Source organism: Cinclus cinclus, chromosome 34 (genome assembly GCF_963662255.1).
Source record: "Cinclus cinclus chromosome 34, bCinCin1.1, whole genome shotgun sequence".
NCBI lineage: Eukaryota > Metazoa > Chordata > Aves > Passeriformes > Cinclidae > Cinclus > Cinclus cinclus.
This window is the reverse complement of record NC_085079.1, coordinates 1,402,304-1,420,201: the sequence shown is the minus strand read 5'-3', so window position 1 is coordinate 1,420,201 and position 17,898 is coordinate 1,402,304.

Below are 17,898 nucleotides of genomic sequence, written 5' to 3'. Positions count from 1 at the left end.
TCCTTATGGAATTTTTGTAGGCAAAAGCCCAGGACGGGCTGCAGGCAAGTTGACTCCGAATGGAGGCACTTTTCCCCAAGAAGCCAAACTCAAGAGCCCACTTGGCATATGTCATTTTGTAGGGCGCGTTTGGGCCTCTGATGGCAGCCAGGTTAGGAGGAGGGGGCAGCTTTGGTCTGGGAGAAATCCTCGTCCTTATGGAATTTTTGTAGGCAAAAGCCCTGGAAGGGCTGCAGGCAAGTTAGGCATGTTGGATTTGAAAGGAGGCACTTTTCCCCAAGAAGCCAAACTCAAGAAGCCACAATGCAGATGTCATTTTGTAGGGCGCGTTTGGGCCTCCGATGGCAGCCAGGTTTGGAGGAGGGGGCAGCTTTGGTCTGGGAGAAATCCTCGTCCTTATGGAATTTTTGTAGGCAAAAGCCCAGGACGGGCCGCAGGCAAGTTGACTCCGAATGGAGGCACTTTTCCCCAAGAAGCCAAAATCAAGAGCCCACTTGGCAGGTGTCATTTTGTAGGGCGCGTTTGGGCCTCTGATGGCAGCCAGGTTAGGAGGAGGGGGCAGCTTTGGTCTGGGAGAAATCCTCGTCCTTATGGAATTTTTGTAGCCAAAAGCCCAGGATGGGCCGCAGGCAAGTTAGGCATGTTGGCTTTGAAAGGAGGCACTTTTCCCCAAGAAGCCAAACTCAAGAGCCCACAATGCAGATGTCATTTTGTAGGGCGCGTTTGGGCCTCCGATGGCAGCCAGGTTTGGAGGAGGGGGCAGCTTTGGTCTGGGAGAAATCCTCGTCCTTATGGAATTTTTGTAGGCAAAAGCCCAGGACGGGCTGCAGGCAAGTTGACTCCGAATGGAGGCACTTTTCCCCAAGAAGCCAAACTCAAGAGCCCACTTGGCAGGTGTCATTTTGTAGGGCGCGTTTGGGCCTCCGATGGCAGCCAGGTTTGGAGGAGGGGGCAGCTTTGGTCTGGGAGAAATCCTCGTCCTTATGGAATTTTTGTAGGCAAAAGCCCAGGACGGGCCGCAGGCAAGTTGACTCCGAATGGAGGCACTTTTCCCCAAGAAGCCAAACTCAAGAGCCCACTTGGCATATGTCATTTTGTAGGGCGCGTTTGGGCCTCCGATGGCAGCCAGGTTTGGAGGAGGGGGCAGCTTTGGTCTGGGAGAAATCCTCGTCCTTATGGAATTTTTGTAGGCAAAAGCCCTGCATGGGCCGCAGGCAAGTTGACTCCGAAAGGAGGCACTTTTCCCCAAGAAGCCAAACTCAAGAGCCCACAATGCAGATGTCATTTTGTAGGGCGCGTTTGGGCCTCCGATGGCAGCCAGGTTTGGAGGAGGGGGCAGCTTTGGTCTGGGAGAAATCCTCGTCCTTATGGAATTTTTGTAGGCAAAAGCCCAGGACGGGCTGCCGGCAAGTTGACTCCGAATGGAGGCACTTTTCCCCAAGAAGCCAAACTCAAGAGCCCACTTGGCAGATGTCATTTTGTAGGGCGCGTTTGGGCCTCTGATGGCAGCCAGGTTAGGAGGAGGGGGCAGCTTTGGTCTGGGAGAAATCCTCGTCCTTATGGAATTTTTGTAGGCAAAAGCCCTGGACGGGCTGCAGGCAAGTTAGGCATGTTGGCTTTGAAAGGAGGCACTTTTCCCCAAGAAGCCAAACTCAAGAACCCACAATGCAGATGTCATTTTGTAGGGCGCGTTTGGGCCTCCGATGGCAGCCAGGTTTGGAGGAGGGGGCAGCTTTGGTCTGGGAGAAATCCTCGTCCTTATTGAATTTTTATAGGCAAAAGCCCAGGACGGGCCGCAGGCAAGTTGACTCCGAATGGAGGCACTTTTCCCCAAGAAGCCAAACTCAAGAGCCCACTTGGCAGGTGTCATTTTGTAGGGCGCGTTTGGGCCTCTGATGGCAGCCAGGTTTGGAGGAGGGGGCAGCTTTGGTCTGGGAGAAATCCTCGTCCTTATGGAATTTTTGTAGGCAAAAGACCTGCATGGGCCGCAGGCAAGTTGACTCCGAAAGGAGGCACTTTTCCCCAAGAAGCCAAACTCAAGAGCCCACTTGGCATATGTCATTTTGTAGGGCGCGTTTGGGCCTCCGATGGCAGCCAGGTTTGGAGGAGGGGGCAGCTTTGGTCTGGGAGAAATCCTCGTCCTTATGGAATTTTTGTAGGCAAAAGCCCAGGACGGGCTGCAGGCAAGTTGACTCCGAATGGAGGCACTTTTCCCCAAGAAGCCAAACTCAAGAGCCCACTTGGCAGATGTCATTTTGTAGGGCGCGTTTGGGCCTCTGATGGCAGCCAGGTTAGGAGGAGGGGGCAGCTTTGGTCTGGGAGAAATCCTCGTCCTTATGGAATTTTTGTAGGCAAAAGCCCTGGACGGGCTGCAGGCAAGTTAGGCATGTTGGATTTGAAAGGAGGCACTTTTCCCCAAGAAGCCAAACTCAAGAACCCACAATGCAGATGTCATTTTGTAGGGCGCGTTTGGGCCTCCGATGGCAGCCAGGTTTGGAGGAGGGGGCAGCTTTGGTCTGGGAGAAATCCTCGTCCTTATGGAATTTTTGTAGGCAAAAGCCCAGGACGGGCCGCAGGCAAGTTGACTCCGAATGGAGGCACTTTTCCCCAAGAAGCCAAACTCAAGAGCCCACTTGGCAGGTGTCATTTCGTAGGGCGCATTTGGGCCTCTGATGGCAGCCAGGTTTGGAGGAGGGGGCAGCTTTGGTCTGGGAGAAATCCTCGTCCTTATGGAATTTTTGTAGGCAAAAGCCCTGCATGGGCCGCAGGCAAGTTGACTCCGAAAGGAGGCACTTTTCCCCAAGAAGCCAAACTCAAGAGCCCACTTGGCATATGTCATTTTGTAGGGCGCGTTTGGGCCTCCGATGGCAGCCAGGTTTGGAGGAGGGGGCAGCTTTGGTCTGGGAGAAATCCTCGTCCTTATGGAATTTTTGTAGGCAAAAGCCCAGGACGGGCTGCAGGCAAGTTGACTCCGAATGGAGGCACTTTTCCCCAAGAAGCCAAACTCAAGAGCCCACTTGGCAGATGTCATTTTGTAGGGCGCGTTTGGGCCTCTGATGGCAGCCAGGTTAGGAGGAGGGGGCAGCTTTGGTCTGGGAGAAATCCTCGTCCTTATGGAATTTTTGTAGGCAAAAGCCCTGGACGGGCTGCAGGCAAGTTAGGCATGTTGGATTTGAAAGGAGGCACTTTTCCCCAAGAAGCCAAACTCAAGAACCCACAATGCAGATGTCATTTTGTAGGGCGCGTTTGGGCCTCCGATGGCAGCCAGGTTTGGAGGAGGGGGCAGCTTTGGTCTGGGAGAAATCCTCGTCCTTATGGAATTTTTGTAGGCAAAAGCCCAGGACGGGCCGCAGGCAAGTTGACTCCGAATGGAGGCACTTTTCCCCAAGAAGCCAAACTCAAGAGCCCACTTGGCAGGTGTCATTTTGTAGGGCGCGTTTGGGCCTCTGATGGCAGCCAGGTTTGGAGGAGGGGGCAGCTTTGGTCTGGGAGAAATCCTCGTCCTTATGGAATTTTTGTAGGCAAAAGCCCTGCATGGGCCGCAGGCAAGTTGACTCCGAAAGGAGGCACTTTTCCCCAAGAAGCCAAACTCAAGAGCCCACTTGGCATATGTCATTTTGTAGGGCGCGTTTGGGCCTCCGATGGCAGCCAGGTTTGGAGGAGGGGGCAGCTTTGGTCTGGGAGAAATCCTCGTCCTTATGGAATTTTTGTAGGCAAAAGCCCAGGACGGGCTGCAGGCAAGTTGACTCCGAATGGAGGCACTTTTCCCCAAGAAGCCAAACTCAAGAGCCCACTTGGCATATGTCATTTTGTAGGGCGCGTTTGGGCCTCTGATGGCAGCCAGGTTAGGAGGAGGGGGCAGCTTTGGTCTGGGAGAAATCCTCGTCCTTATGGAATTTTTGTAGGCAAAAGCCCTGGACGGGCTGCAGGCAAGTTAGGCATGTTGACTCCGAAAGGAGGCACTTTTCCCCAAGAAGCCAAACTCAAGAGCCCACTTGGCATATGTCATTTTGTAGGGCGCGTTTGGGCCTCCGATGGCAGCCAGGTTTGGAGGAGGGGGCAGCTTTGGTCTGGGAGAAATCCTCGTCCTTATGGAATTTTTGTAGGCAAAAGCCCAGGACGGGCTGCAGGCAAGTTGACTCCGAATGGAGGCACTTTTCCCCAAGAAGCCAAACTCAAGAGCCCACTTGGCAGATGTCATTTTGTAGGGCGCGTTTGGGCCTCTGATGGCAGCCAGGTTAGGAGGAGGGGGCAGCTTTGGTCTGGGAGAAATCCTCGTCCTTATGGAATTTTTGTAGGCAAAAGCCCAGGACGGGCTGCAGGCAAGTTAGGCATGTTGGCTTTGAAAGGAGGCACTTTTCCCCAAGAAGCCAAACTCAAGAACCCACAATGCAGATGTCATTTTGTAGGGCGCGTTTGGGCCTCCGATGGCAGCCAGGTTTGGAGGAGGGGGCAGCTTTGGTCTGGGAGAAATCCTCGTCCTTATGGAATTTTTGTAGGCAAAAGCCCAGGATGGGCCGCAGGCAAGTTGACTCCGAATGGAGGCACTTTTCCCCAAGAAGCCAAACTCAAGAGCCCACTTGGCAGGTGTCATTTTGTAGGGCGCGTTTGGGCCTCTGATGGCAGCCAGGTTTGGAGGAGGGGGCAGCTTTGGTCTGGGAGAAATCCTCGTCCTTATGGAATTTTTGTAGGCAAAAGCCCTGCATGGGCCGCAGGCAAGTTGACTCCGAAAGGAGGCACTTTTCCCCAAGAAGCCAAACTCAAGAGCCCACTTGGCATATGTCATTTTGTAGGGCGCGTTTGGGCCTCCAATGGCAGCCAGGTTTGGAGGAGGGGGCAGCTTTGGTCTGGGAGAAATCCTCGTCCTTATGGAATTTTTGTAGGCAAAAGCCCTGGACGGGCTGCAGGCAAGTTAGGCATGTTGGCTTTGAAAGGAGGCACTTTTCCCCAAGAAGCCAAACTCAAGAACCCACAATGCAGATGTCATTTTGTAGGGCGCGTTTGGGCCTCCGATGGCAGCCAGGTTTGGAGGAGGGGGCAGCTTTGGTCTGGGAGAAATCCTTGTCCTTATGGAATTTTTGTAGGCAAAAGCCCAGGACGGGCCGCAGGCAAGTTGACTCCGAATGGAGGCACTTTTCCCCAAGAAGCCAAACTCAAGAGCCCACTTGGCAGGTGTCATTTTGTAGGGCGCGTTTGGGCCTCTGATGGCAGCCAGGTTTGGAGGAGGGGGCAGCTTTGGTCTGGGAGAAATCCTCGTCCTTATGGAATTTTTGTAGGCAAAAGCCCTGCATGGGCCGCAGGCAAGTTGACTCCGAAAGGAGGCACTTTTCCCCAAGAAGCCAAACTCAAGAGCCCACAATGCAGATGTCATTTTGTAGGGCGCGTTTGGGCCTCTGATGGCAGCCAGGTTTGGAGGAGGGGGCAGCTTTGGTCTGGGAGAAATCCTCGTCCTTATGGAATTTTTGTAGGCAAAAGCCCAGGACGGGCTGCAGGCAAGTTGACTCCGAATGGAGGCACTTTTCCCCAAGAAGCCAAACTCAAGAGCCCACTTGGCATATGTCATTTTGTAGGGCGCGTTTGGGCCTCTGATGGCAGCCAGGTTAGGAGGAGGGGGCAGCTTTGGTCTGGGAGAAATCCTCGTCCTTATGGAATTTTTGTAGGCAAAAGCCCAGGATGGGCCGCAGGCAAGTTAGGCATGTTGGCTCCGAAAGGAGGCACTTTTCCCCAAGAAGCCAAACTCAAGAACCCACAATGCAGATGTCATTTTGTAGGGCGCGTTTGGGCCTCCGATGGCAGCCAGGTTTGGAGGAGGGGGCAGCTTTGGTCTGGGAGAAATCCTCGTCCTTATGGAATTTTTGTAGGCAAAAGCCCAGGACGGGCCGCAGGCAAGTTGACTCCGAATGGAGGCACTTTTCCCCAAGAAGCCAAACTCAAGAGCCCACTTGGCAGATGTCATTTTGTAGGGCGCGTTTGGGCCTCCGATGGCAGCCAGGTTTGGAGGAGGGGGCAGCTTTGGTCTGGGAGAAATCCTCGTCCTTATGGAATTTTTGTAGGCAAAAGCCCTGCATGGGCCGCAGGCAAGTTGACTCCGAAAGGAGGCACTTTTCCCCAAGAAGCCAAACTCAAGAGCCCACTTGGCATATGTCATTTTGTAGGGCGCGTTTGGGCCTCCGATGGCAGCCAGGTTTGGAGGAGGGGGCAGCTTTGGTCTGGGAGAAATCCTCGTCCTTATGGAATTTTTGTAGGCAAAAGCCCAGGACGGGCCGCAGGCAAGTTGACTCCGAATGGAGGCACTTTTCCCCAAGAAGCCAAACTCAAGAGCCCACTTGGCAGATGTCATTTTGTAGGGCGCGTTTGGGCCTCTGATGGCAGCCAGGTTAGGAGGAGGGGGCAGCTTTGGTCTGGGAGAAATCCTCGTCCTTATGGAATTTTTGTAGGCAAATCCCTGGACGGGCTGCAGGCAAGTTAGGCATGTTGGATTTGAAAGGAGGCACTTTTCCCCAAGAAGCCAAACTCAAGAAGCCACAATGCAGATGTCATTTTGTAGGGCGCGTTTGGGCCTCCGATGGCAGCCAGGTTTGGAGGAGGGGGCAGCTTTGGTCTGGGAGAAATCCTCGTCCTTATGGAATTTTTGTAGGCAAAAGCCCAGGACGGGCCGCAGGCAAGTTGACTCCGAATGGAGGCACTTTTCCCCAAGAAGCCAAACTCAAGAGCCCACTTGGCAGGTGTCATTTTGTAGGGCGCGTTTGGGCCTCTGATGGCAGCCAGGTTTGGAGGAGGGGGCAGCTTTGGTCTGGGAGAAATCCTCGTCCTTATGGAATTTTTGTAGGCAAAAGCCCTGCATGGGCCGCAGGCAAGTTGACTCCGAAAGGAGGCACTTTTCCCCAAGAAGCCAAACTCAAGAGCCCACTTGGCATATGTCATTTTGTAGGGCGCGTTTGGGCCTCCGATGGCAGCCAGGTTTGGAGGAGGGGGCAGCTTTGGTCTGGGAGAAATCCTCGTCCTTATGGAATTTTTGTAGGCAAAAGCCCAGGACGGGCTGCAGGCAAGTTGACTCCGAAAGGAGGCACTTTTCCCCAAGAAGCCAAACTCAAGAGCCCACTTGGCAGATGTCATTTTGTAGGGCGCGTTTGGGCCTCCGATGGCAGCCAGGTTTGGAGGAGGGGGCAGCTTTGGTCTGGGAGAAATCCTCGTCCTTATGGAATTTTTGTAGGCAAAAGCCCTGGACGGGCTGCAGGCAAGTTAGGCATGTTGGCTTTGAAAGGAGGCACTTTCCCCCAAGAAGCCAAACTCAAGAAACCACAATGCAGATGTCATTTTGTAGGGCGCGTTTGGGCCTCCGATGGCAGCCAGGTTTGGAGGAGGGGGCAGCTTTGGTCTGGGAGAAATCCTCGTCCTTATGGAATTTTTGTAGGCAAAAGCCCAGGACGGGCCGCAGGCAAGTTGACTCCGAATGGAGGCACTTTTCCCCAAGAAGCCAAACTCAAGAGCCCACTTGGCAGGTGTCATTTTGTAGGGCGCGTTTGGGCCTCTGATGGCAGCCAGGTTTGGAGGAGGGGGCAGCTTTGGTCTGGGAGAAATCCTCGTCCTTATGGAATTTTTGTAGGCAAAAGCCCTGCATGGGCCGCAGGCAAGTTGACTCCGAAAGGAGGCACTTTTCCCCAAGAAGCCAAACTCAAGAACCCACAATGCAGATGTCATTTTGTAGGGCGCGTTTGGGCCTCCGATGGCAGCCAGGTTTGGAGGAGGGGGCAGCTTTGGTCTGGGAGAAATCCTCGTCCTTATGGAATTTTTGTAGGCAAAAGCCCAGGACGGGCTGCAGGCAAGTTGACTCCGAATGGAGGCACTTTTCCCCAAGAAGCCAAACTCAAGAGCCCACTTGGCATATGTCATTTTGTAGGGCGCGTTTGGGCCTCTGATGGCAGCCAGGTTAGGAGGAGGGGGCAGCTTTGGTCTGGGAGAAATCCTCGTCCTTATGGAATTTTTGTAGGCAAAAGCCCAGGATGGGCCGCAGGCAAGTTAGGCATGTTGGCTCCGAAAGGAGGCACTTTTCCCCAAGAAGCCAAACTCAAGAGCCCACTTGGCAGGTGTCATTTTGTAGGGCGCGTTTGGGCCTCTGATGGCAGCCAGGTTTGGAGGAGGGGGCAGCTTTGGTCTGGGAGAAATCCTCGTCCTTATGGAATTTTTGTAGGCAAAAGCCCAGGACGGGCCGCAGGCAAGTTGACTCCGAATGGAGGCACTTTTCCCCAAGAAGCCAAACTCAAGAGCCCACTTGGCAGGTGTCATTTTGTAGGGCGCGTTTGGGCCTCTGATGGCAGCCAGGTTTGGAGGAGGGGGCAGCTTTGGTCTGGGAGAAATCCTCGTCCTTATGGAATTTTTGTAGGCAAAAGCCCTGCATGGGCCGCAGGCAAGTTGACTCCGAAAGGAGGCACTTTTCCCCAAGAAGCCAAACTCAAGAGCCCACTTGGCATATGTCATTTTGTAGGGCGCGTTTGGGCCTCCGATGGCAGCCAGGTTTGGAGGAGGGGGCAGCTTTGGTCTGGGAGAAATCCTCGTCCTTATGGAATTTTTGTAGGCAAAAGCCCAGGACGGGCTGCAGGCAAGTTGACTCCGAATGGAGGCACTTTTCCCCAAGAAGCCAAACTCAAGAGCCCACTTGGCAGATGTCATTTTGTAGGGCGCGTTTGGGCCTCTGATGGCAGCCAGGTTAGGAGGAGGGGGCAGCTTTGGTCTGGGAGAAATCCTCGTCCTTATGGAATTTTTGTAGGCAAAAGCCCTGGACGAGCTGCAGGCAAGTTAGGCATGTTGTCTTTGAAAGGAGGCACTTTTCCCCAAGAAGCCAAACTCAAGAACCCAAAATGCAGATGTCATTTTGTAGGGCGCGTTTGGGCCTCCGATGGCAGCCAGGTTTGGAGGAGGGGGCAGCTTTGGTCTGGGAGAAATCCTCGTCCTTATGGAATTTTTGTAGGCAAAAGCCCAGGACGGGCCGCAGGCAAGTTGACTCCGAATGGAGGCACTTTTCCCCAAGAAGCCAAACTCAAGAGCCCACTTGGCAGGTGTCATTTTGTAGGGCGCGTTTGGGCCTCTGATGGCAGCCAGGTTTGGAGGAGGGGGCAGCTTTGGTCTGGGAGAAATCCTCGTCCTTATGGAATTTTTGTAGGCAAAAGCCCAGGATGGGCCGCAGGCAAGTTAGGCATGTTGGCTTTGAAAGGAGGCACTTTTCCCCAAGAAGCCAAACTCAAGAACCCACAATGCAGATGTCATTTTGTAGGGCGCGTTTGGGCCTCCGATGGCAGCCAGGTTTGGAGGAGGGGGCAGCTTTGGTCTGGGAGAAATCCTCGTCCATATGGAATTTTTGTAGGCAAAAGCCCAGGACGGGCCGCAGGCAAGTTGACTCCGAATGGAGGCACTTTTCCCCAAGAAGCCAAACTCAAGAGCCCACTTGGCAGATGTCATTTTGTAGGGCGCGTTTGGGCCTCTGATGGCAGCCAGGTTAGGAGGAGGGGGCAGCTTTGGTCTGGGAGAAATCCTCGTCCTTATGGAATTTTTGTAGGCAAAAGCCCTGGAAGGGCTGCAGGCAAGTTAGGCATGTTGGATTTGAAAGGAGGCACTTTTCCCCAAGAAGCCAAACTCAAGAAGCCACAATGCAGATGTCATTTTGTAGGGCGCGTTTGGGCCTCTGATGGCAGCCAGGTTTGGAGGAGGGGGCAGCTTTGGTCTGGGAGAAATCCTCGTCCTTATGGAATTTTTGTAGGCAAAAGCCCAGGACGGGCCGCAGGCAAGTTGACTCCGAATGGAGGCACTTTTCCCCAAGAAGCCAAACTCAAGAGCCCACTTGGCAGGTGTCATTTTGTAGGGCGCGTTTGGGCCTCTGATGGCAGCCAGGTTTGGAGGAGGGGGCAGCTTTGGTCTGGGAGAAATCCTCGTCCTTATGGAATTTTTGTAGGCAAAAGCCCTGGACGGGCTGCAGGCAAGTTAGGCATGTTGGCTTTGAAAGGAGGCACTTTTCCCCAAGAAGCCAAACTCAAGAACCCACAATGCAGATGTCATTTTGTAGGGCGCGTTTGGGCCTCCGATGGCAGCCAGGTTTGGAGGAGGGGGCAGCTTTGGTCTGGGAGAAATCCTCGTCCTTATGGAATTTTTATAGGCAAAAGCCCAGGACGGGCCGCAGGCAAGTTGACTCCGAATGGAGGCACTTTTCCCCATGAAGCCAAACTCAAGAGCCCACTTGGCAGGTGTCATTTTGTAGGGCGCGTTTGGGCCTCTGATGGCAGCCAGGTTTGGAGGAGGGGGCAGCTTTGGTCTGGGAGAAATCCTCGTCCTTATGGAATTTTTGTAGGCAAAAGCCCTGCATGGGCCGCAGGCAAGTTGACTCCGAAAGGAGGCACTTTTCCCCAAGAAGCCAAACTCAAGAGCCCACTTGGCATATGTCATTTTGTAGGGCGCGTTTGGGCCTCCGATGGCAGCCAGGTTTGGAGGAGGGGGCAGCTTTGGTCTGGGAGAAATCCTCGTCCTTATGGAATTTTTGTAGGCAAAAGCCCAGGACGGGCTGCAGGCAAGTTGACTCCGAATGGAGGCACTTTTCCCCAAGAAGCCAAACTCAAGAGCCCACTTGGCAGATGTCATTTTGTAGGGCGCGTTTGGGCCTCTGATGGCAGCCAGGTTAGGAGGAGGGGGCAGCTTTGGTCTGGGAGAAATCCTCGTCCTTATGGAATTTTTGTAGGCAAAAGCCCTGGACGGGCTGCAGGCAAGTTAGGCATGTTGGATTTGAAAGGAGGCACTTTTCCCCAAGAAGCCAAACTCAAGAACCCACAATGCAGATGTCATTTTGTAGGGCGCGTTTGGGCCTCCGATGGCAGCCAGGTTTGGAGGAGGGGGCAGCTTTGGTCTGGGAGAAATCCTCGTCCTTATGGAATTTTTGTAGGCAAAAGCCCAGGACGGGCCGCAGGCAAGTTGACTCCGAATGGAGGCACTTTTCCCCAAGAAGCCAAACTCAAGAGCCCACTTGGCAGGTGTCATTTTGTAGGGCGCGTTTGGGCCTCTGATGGCAGCCAGGTTAGGAGGAGGGGGCAGCTTTGGTCTGGGAGAAATCCTCGTCCTTATGGAATTTTTGTAGGCAAAAGACCTGCATGGGCCGCAGGCAAGTTGACTCCGAAAGGAGGCACTTTTCCCCAAGAAGCCAAACTCAAGAGCCCACTTGGCATATGTCATTTTATAGGGCGCGTTTGGGCCTCCGATGGCAGCCAGGTTTGGAGGAGGGGGCAGCTTTGGTCTGGGAGAAATCCTCGTCCTTATGGAATTTTTGTAGGCAAAAGCCCAGGACGGGCTGCAGGCAAGTTGACTCCGAATGGAGGCACTTTTCCCCAAGAAGCCAAACTCAAGAGCCCACTTGGCAGATGTCATTTTGTAGGGCGCGTTTGGGCCTCCGATGGCAGCCAGGTTTGGAGGAGGGGGCAGCTTTGGTCTGGGAGAAATCCTCGTCCTTATGGAATTTTTGTAGGCAAAAGCCCAGGACGGGCTGCAGGCAAGTTGACTCCGAATGGAGGCACTTTTCCCCAAGAAGCCAAACTCAAGAGCCCACTTGGCAGATGTCATTTTGTAGGGCGCGTTTGGGCCTCTGATGGCAGCCAGGTTAGGAGGAGGGGGCAGCTTTGGTCTGGGAGAAATCCTCGTCCTTATGGAATTTTTGTAGGCAAAAGCCCTGGACGGGCTGCAGGCAAGTTAGGCATGTTGGATTTGAAAGGAGGCACTTTTCCCCAAGAAGCCAAACTCAAGAACCCACAATGCAGATGTCATTTTGTAGGGCGCGTTTGGGCCTCCGATGGCAGCCAGGTTTGGAGGAGGGGGCAGCTTTGGTCTGGGAGAAATCCTCGTCCTTATGGAATTTTTGTAGGCAAAAGCCCAGGACGGGCTGCAGGCAAGTTGACTCCGAATGGAGGCACTTTTCCCCAAGAAGCCAAACTCAAGAGCCCACTTGGCAGATGTCATTTTGTAGGGCGCGTTTGGGCCTCTGATGGCAGCCAGGTTAGGAGGAGGGGGCAGCTTTGGTCTGGGAGAAATCCTCGTCCTTATGGAATTTTTGTAGGCAAAAGCCCTGGACGGGCTGCAGGCAAGTTAGGCATGTTGGATTTGAAAGGAGGCACTTTTCCCCAAGAAGCCAAACTCAAGAACCCACAATGCAGATGTCATTTTGTAGGGCGCGTTTGGGCCTCCGATGGCAGCCAGGTTTGGAGGAGGGGGCAGCTTTGGTCTGGGAGAAATCCTCGTCCTTATGGAATTTTTGTAGGCAAAAGCCCAGGACGGGCCGCAGGCAAGTTGACTCCGAATGGAGGCACTTTTCCCCAAGAAGCCAAACTCAAGAGCCCACTTGGCAGGTGTCATTTTGTAGGGCGCGTTTGGGCCTCTGATGGCAGCCAGGTTAGGAGGAGGGGGCAGCTTTGGTCTGGGAGAAATCCTCGTCCTTATGGAATTTTTGTAGGCAAAAGACCTGCATGGGCCGCAGGCAAGTTGACTCCGAAAGGAGGCACTTTTCCCCAAGAAGCCAAACTCAAGAGCCCACTTGGCATATGTCATTTTATAGGGCGCGTTTGGGCCTCCGATGGCAGCCAGGTTTGGAGGAGGGGGCAGCTTTGGTCTGGGAGAAATCCTCGTCCTTATGGAATTTTTGTAGGCAAAAGCCCAGGACGGGCTGCAGGCAAGTTGACTCCGAATGGAGGCACTTTTCCCCAAGAAGCCAAACTCAAGAGCCCACTTGGCAGATGTCATTTTGTAGGGCGCGTTTGGGCCTCTGATGGCAGCCAGGTTAGGAGGAGGGGGCAGCTTTGGTCTGGGAGAAATCCTCGTCCTTATGGAATTTTTGTAGGCAAAAGCCCTGGACGGGCTGCAGGCAAGTTAGGCATGTTGGCTTTGAAAGGAGGCACTTTTCCCCAAGAAGCCAAACTCAAGAACCCACAATGCAGATGTCATTTTGTAGGGCGCGTTTGGGCCTCCGATGGCAGCCAGGTTTGGAAGAGGGGGCAGCTTTGGTCTGGGAGAAATCCTCGTCCTTATGGAATTTTTGTAGGCAAAAGCCCAGGACGGGCCGCAGGCAAGTTGACTCCGAATGGAGGCACTTTTCCCCAAGAAGCCAAACTCAAGAGCCCACTTGGCAGATGTCATTTTGTAGGGCACGTTTGGGCCTCTGATGGCAGCCAGGTTAGGAGGAGGGGGCAGCTTTGGTCTGGGAGAAATCCTCGTCCTTATGGAATTTTTGTAGGCAAAAGCCCTGGACGGGCTGCAGGCAAGTTAGGCATGTTGGCTTTGAAAGGAGGCACTTTTCCCCAAGAAGCCAAACTCAAGAACCCACTTGGCAGGTGTCATTTTGTAGGGCGCGTTTGGGCCTCCGATGGCAGCCAGGTTTGGAGGAGGGGGCAGCTTTGGTCTGGGAGAAATCCTCGTCCTTATGGAATTTTTGTAGGCAAAAGCCCAGGACGGGCCGCAGGCAAGTTGACTCCGAATGGAGGCACTTTTCCCCAAGAAGCCAAACTCAAGAGCCCACTTGGCAGGTGTCATTTTGTAGGGCGCGTTTGGGCCTCTGATGGCAGCCAGGTTAGGAGGAGGGGGCAGCTTTGGTCTGGGAGAAATCCTCGTCCTTATGGAATTTTTGTAGCCAAAAGCCCAGGATGGGCCGCAGGCAAGTTAGGCATGTTGGCTTTGAAAGGAGGCACTTTTCCCCAAGAAGCCAAACTCAAGAGCCCACAATGCAGATGTCATTTTGTAGGGCGCGTTTGGGCCTCCGATGGCAGCCAGGTTTGGAGGAGGGGGCAGCTTTGGTCTGGGAGAAATCCTCGTCCTTATGGAATTTTTGTAGGCAAAAGCCCAGGACGGGCCGCAGGCAAGTTGACTCCGAATGGAGGCACTTTTCCCCAAGAAGCCAAACTCAAGAGCCCACTTGGCAGGTGTCATTTTGTAGGGCGCGTTTGGGCCTCCGATGGCAGCCAGGTTTGGAGGAGGGGGCAGCTTTGGTCTGGGAGAAATCCTCGTCCTTATGGAATTTTTGTAGGCAAAAGCCCAGGACGGGCCGCAGGCAAGTTGACTCCGAATGGAGGCACTTTTCCCCAAGAAGCCAAACTCAAGAGCCCACTTGGCATATGTCATTTTGTAGGGCGCGTTTGGGCCTCCGATGGCAGCCAGGTTTGGAGGAGGGGGCAGCTTTGGTCTGGGAGAAATCCTCGTCCTTATGGAATTTTTGTAGGCAAAAGCCCTGCATGGGCCGCAGGCAAGTTGACTCCGAAAGGAGGCACTTTTCCCCAAGAAGCCAAACTCAAGAGCCCACAATGCAGATGTCATTTTGTAGGGCGCGTTTGGGCCTCCGATGGCAGCCAGGTTTGGAGGAGGGGGCAGCTTTGGTCTGGGAGAAATCCTCGTCCTTATGGAATTTTTGTAGGCAAAAGCCCTGGACGGGCTGCAGGCAAGTTAGGCATGTTGGCTTTGAAAGGAGGCACTTTTCCCCAAGAAGCCAAACTCAAGAACCCACAATGCAGATGTCATTTTGTAGGGCGCGTTTGGGCCTCCGATGGCAGCCAGGTTTGGAGGAGGGGGCAGCTTTGGTCTGGGAGAAATCCTCGTCCTTATGGAATTTTTATAGGCAAAAGCCCAGGACGGGCCGCAGGCAAGTTGACTCCGAATGGAGGCACTTTTCCCCATGAAGCCAAACTCAAGAGCCCACTTGGCAGGTGTCATTTTGTAGGGCGCGTTTGGGCCTCTGATGGCAGCCAGGTTTGGAGGAGGGGGCAGCTTTGGTCTGGGAGAAATCCTCGTCCTTATGGAATTTTTGTAGGCAAAAGCCCTGCATGGGCCGCAGGCAAGTTGACTCCGAAAGGAGGCACTTTTCCCCAAGAAGCCAAACTCAAGAGCCCACTTGGCATATGTCATTTTGTAGGGCGCGTTTGGGCCTCCGATGGCAGCCAGGTTTGGAGGAGGGGGCAGCTTTGGTCTGGGAGAAATCCTCGTCCTTATGGAATTTTTGTAGGCAAAAGCCCAGGACGGGCTGCAGGCAAGTTGACTCCGAATGGAGGCACTTTTCCCCAAGAAGCCAAACTCAAGAGCCCACTTGGCAGATGTCATTTTGTAGGGCGCGTTTGGGCCTCTGATGGCAGCCAGGTTAGGAGGAGGGGGCAGCTTTGGTCTGGGAGAAATCCTCGTCCTTATGGAATTTTTGTAGGCAAAAGCCCTGGACGGGCTGCAGGCAAGTTAGGCATGTTGGATTTGAAAGGAGGCACTTTTCCCCAAGAAGCCAAACTCAAGAACCCACAATGCAGATGTCATTTTGTAGGGCGCGTTTGGGCCTCCGATGGCAGCCAGGTTTGGAGGAGGGGGCAGCTTTGGTCTGGGAGAAATCCTCGTCCTTATGGAATTTTTGTAGGCAAAAGCCCAGGACGGGCCGCAGGCAAGTTGACTCCGAATGGAGGCACTTTTCCCCAAGAAGCCAAACTCAAGAGCCCACTTGGCAGGTGTCATTTTGTAGGGCGCGTTTGGGCCTCTGATGGCAGCCAGGTTTGGAGGAGGGGGCAGCTTTGGTCTGGGAGAAATCCTCGTCCTTATGGAATTTTTGTAGGCAAAAGACCTGCATGGGCCGCAGGCAAGTTGACTCCGAAAGGAGGCACTTTTCCCCAAGAAGCCAAACTCAAGAGCCCACTTGGCATATGTCATTTTATAGGGCGCGTTTGGGCCTCCGATGGCAGCCAGGTTTGGAGGAGGGGGCAGCTTTGGTCTGGGAGAAATCCTCGTCCTTATGGAATTTTTGTAGGCAAAAGCCCAGGACGGGCTGCAGGCAAGTTGACTCCGAATGGAGGCACTTTTCCCCAAGAAGCCAAACTCAAGAGCCCACTTGGCAGATGTCATTTTGTAGGGCGCGTTTGGGCCTCTGATGGCAGCCAGGTTAGGAGGAGGGGGCAGCTTTGGTCTGGGAGAAATCCTCGTCCTTATGGAATTTTTGTAGGCAAAAGCCCTGGACGGGCTGCAGGCAAGTTAGGCATGTTGGCTTTGAAAGGAGGCACTTTTCCCCAAGAAGCCAAACTCAAGAACCCACAATGCAGATGTCATTTTGTAGGGCGCGTTTGGGCCTCCGATGGCAGCCAGGTTTGGAAGAGGGGGCAGCTTTGGTCTGGGAGAAATCCTCGTCCTTATGGAATTTTTGTAGGCAAAAGCCCAGGACGGGCCGCAGGCAAGTTGACTCCGAATGGAGGCACTTTTCCCCAAGAAGCCAAACTCAAGAGCCCACTTGGCAGATGTCATTTTGTAGGGCGCGTTTGGGCCTCTGATGGCAGCCAGGTTAGGAGGAGGGGGCAGCTTTGGTCTGGGAGAAATCCTCGTCCTTATGGAATTTTTGTAGGCAAAAGCCCTGGACGGGCTGCAGGCAAGTTAGGCATGTTGGCTTTGAAAGGAGGCACTTTTCCCCAAGAAGCCAAACTCAAGAACCCACTTGGCAGGTGTCATTTTGTAGGGCGCGTTTGGGCCTCCGATGGCAGCCAGGTTTGGAGGAGGGGGCAGCTTTGGTCTGGGAGAAATCCTCGTCCTTATGGAATTTTTGTAGGCAAAAGCCCAGGACGGGCCGCAGGCAAGTTGACTCCGAATGGAGGCACTTTTCCCCAAGAAGCCAAACTCAAGAGCCCACTTGGCAGGTGTCATTTTGTAGGGCGCGTTTGGGCCTCTGATGGCAGCCAGGTTAGGAGGAGGGGGCAGCTTTGGTCTGGGAGAAATCCTCGTCCTTATGGAATTTTTGTAGCCAAAAGCCCAGGATGGGCCGCAGGCAAGTTAGGCATGTTGGCTTTGAAAGGAGGCACTTTTCCCCAAGAAGCCAAACTCAAGAGCCCACAATGCAGATGTCATTTTGTAGGGCGCGTTTGGGCCTCCGATGGCAGCCAGGTTTGGAGGAGGGGGCAGCTTTGGTCTGGGAGAAATCCTCGTCCTTATGGAATTTTTGTAGGCAAAAGCCCAGGACGGGCCGCAGGCAAGTTGACTCCGAATGGAGGCACTTTTCCCCAAGAAGCCAAACTCAAGAGCCCACTTGGCAGGTGTCATTTTGTAGGGCGCGTTTGGGCCTCCGATGGCAGCCAGGTTTGGAGGAGGGGGCAGCTTTGGTCTGGGAGAAATCCTCGTCCTTATGGAATTTTTGTAGGCAAAAGCCCAGGACGGGCCGCAGGCAAGTTGACTCCGAATGGAGGCACTTTTCCCCAAGAAGCCAAACTCAAGAGCCCACTTGGCATATGTCATTTTGTAGGGCGCGTTTGGGCCTCCGATGGCAGCCAGGTTTGGAGGAGGGGGCAGCTTTGGTCTGGGAGAAATCCTCGTCCTTATGGAATTTTTGTAGGCAAAAGCCCTGCATGGGCCGCAGGCAAGTTGACTCCGAAAGGAGGCACTTTTCCCCAAGAAGCCAAACTCAAGAGCCCACAATGCAGATGTCATTTTGTAGGGCGCGTTTGGGCCTCCGATGGCAGCCAGGTTTGGAGGAGGGGGCAGCTTTGGTCTGGGAGAAATCCTCGTCCTTATGGAATTTTTGTAGGCAAAAGCCAAGGACGGGCTGCAGGCAAGTTGACTCCGAATGGAGGCACTTTTCCCCAAGAAGCCAAACTCAAGAGCCCACTTGGCAGATGTCATTTTGTAGGGCGCGTTTGGGCCTCTGATGGCAGCCAGGTTAGGAGGAGGGGGCAGCTTTGGTCTGGGAGAAATCCTCGTCCTTATGGAATTTTTGTAGGCAAAAGCCCTGGACGGGCTGCAGGCAAGTTAGGCATGTTGGATTTGAAAGGAGGCACTTTTCCCCAAGAAGCCAAACTCAAGAACCCACAATGCAGATGTCATTTTGTAGGGCGCGTTTGGGCCTCCGATGGCAGCCAGGTTTGGAGGAGGGGGCAGCTTTGG